General features: G+C 39.3%; 1 protein-coding gene across 1 annotated transcript in view; it reads left to right on the top strand.

Annotated features, from left to right (window-relative positions):
• Nucleotides 1-2500, top strand: part of LOC115416035 (poly(rC)-binding protein 2-like) — a 243395-nt gene that overhangs the window by 239954 nt on the left and 941 nt on the right. The gene's annotated exons all lie outside the window — the stretch shown is intronic.

Here is a 2500-nt window from a genome sequence, read left to right as displayed (position 1 = left end):
GACGCTGGCCTTGTTCTAGTTCCACCACAGATGTGCTGAGTACACAGGGCTGCAGGACGCTCCAAACACAGTCAGTTTCACCTGAACTGAACAACATGAGAATTTCCATGACAGTCTGTTTGCTTGTGCGTACAACATCCGGCATGTATAAATATTGATGTGAATTGGACAGACACGTGACTGGTACCAAGCTGCAACTGTTTCTGCTGTGTGAAACAACCTGGAAACTGTTGAATTTCAACAGAAATAGTTGATCCACACATGCACACTGTTCAGGGTGTTTGGAGGAGGTCTGAGTTCAATGAACACTGGTTAAATTTCTAACTTGTGTCAGAAACTGTTGAAATCATGTGTTATGGCTTCAGGTTTTATCCACTTTTGCTCTGACTACAACCTCAGAAACATAGGAAACACCAGTCTCTTTTCCATTCACCCTCAAATTGCGCAAATATAACTTGTGCATAAAAATTGACCTAATGGAAAAGTGACAATTTCACCAAAAGTCTCATTTTTCGATTAAAAGTTTTTGCGCTGACAAGAGGTGTTTTTTTCAGGCATAAGCTCAAATGGAATATCAGACAAAACTGTAATGGACAGACCTTTATCTGCAACTAGAGTCAGCGAATAACAAAAACAGATGTTGACATATGTTACAACAAGAGAAGAAGAAATGTGTATGTGTGGACACACCAGGAAAACACATCATTTATTTATTTATTTTTAATTCTCTTTTTATTGGAAAGGCAAGTGTCCATCACATGCATTAATTACAGCCTTAATCATTCAAGAAAATACAGTAGGGTAGATACAGAAATATATAGATATAGATATACATATAGATATAGATATAGATATAGATATACAAACAGATATAGATATAGGGTAGATACAGAAAGTTTTGATGAATATGTAACACTAGGAAGTTTAGGTGTTACCCAAAAATTAGGAGGTCGTGGATGAAAAAGCAAGACACACAGAGGATGAATCTTTATCAGCGATCCACTGCTCTCACTTCCTTGAACCGAACCCCTCCCCTCACTTTCTCTCTACACCGTATTCCTCCGCCTATTCATTACAATAGTCCCAATAACAGAAACCATATAGACCCAGTTAAATTCTACAAATAAAATTAACAAAGCAAAAATGAATAATCTTACAATTATATTGCCTTTGTAGAATTTCCTTTTATGGACTATTAATTTCAGTTGAAACAATAATACAACAGAACAGGGGAGTCCACCACCTCCTACAATCCCAACCTCCCGTCAAAAGCACAAATATGATCAAAGGAAATCATATCGGATTGGTTTGACAGACTCAGTTTGTTTGGACCAGATGTTATAACATTTGTCTTTTTCAGCTCTGAGGGAAAAGGGTATGTACTCCATAACATGAATCTCATACACAGTTCCAGTCCATTCATCAGTAGCGGGCGGGTCTACTTTGAACCATTTCCTCCTAACAGATTTCTGACTGGCAGCCAGCAATCATTATTTAATTTAGTAGGAGATAGAGGGGTCATATAGAATAATAATGAATATATCTGTAAATCAACACCAGATTTACATTCCTGTTTATGGAATGACTTCTCATGTCATCTCGCAATAATAAATGAACAAATCATGTCATTTGTGATTTAATGGAAAAAAACACATTACACACTTCAGTTTTTACCACATTTAGTAAATATGGGTCAAGTTTTGTGCAGATATCCGATGGAAAAGAGACTAATGTACAGCCTGGTAGCAGTAGTCCAGTGAATGTTTCACTGTCAGGAAAAAATGTAACAAGACTTATTTATGGTGTGAGAGACTGAGACGCAGACGGTGTGTGTATTGTTACCGTGACGACACCTGTGACAGCCCCCCCCCCCCCCCGCTCAGACCAGTTTAGCTCCCACACATCCAGTGGAAGCTCATCATGTCAGGCAGATGAGTCACAGTTCACCACCTGTCGCTGTGACATATTATTAGAAAGACACAAATAGACGACAAGAACGGACGGATAGAGACGCTGAAAAGTAAAACGACATGGATCAGAAAAAACAAAGGAGAGGCTTTGGGTTCACATGAGGACAACGGTGCAGAAAGTTTACACCAGTGTTCATGGAATTTGGTTTAGAAGTGGAAAGAACGCTGAAGTCTTACGAGTGTTTTCTGTTTCTATTGAACCCTTAGGGGTCTGAGCCTTTTTTTTTGTGGCTACAGCACATTAGGAGCAGTGAGCTAATGCTAATTGCTAAACACTAATGCCAGGTTCTGTCTGTGTATTAGCAGTTAGCATTAGCACATAGCACACATTTAGAGCCATAAACTGCCACTGATGGTGCTCGGGGGTAAATCCTGATCGTCATTAGCGCTGACAGGACAGTTAACCTGTTTGTACTAGTGCTGTGCCATGCTGCATATTCTGGTATTGATTCGATACCAAGTAAATACAGGGTTAGTACTGCCGACTTGGTATCGATACTATCAATATTTGGATCAATCCTCCCACCGCT

The sequence above is a fragment of the Sphaeramia orbicularis genome, unplaced genomic scaffold (assembly GCF_902148855.1).
Source record: "Sphaeramia orbicularis unplaced genomic scaffold, fSphaOr1.1, whole genome shotgun sequence".
Classification (NCBI taxonomy): Eukaryota; Metazoa; Chordata; class Actinopteri; order Kurtiformes; family Apogonidae; genus Sphaeramia; species Sphaeramia orbicularis.
This window is presented reverse-complemented; position numbering and strand designations above follow the sequence as displayed.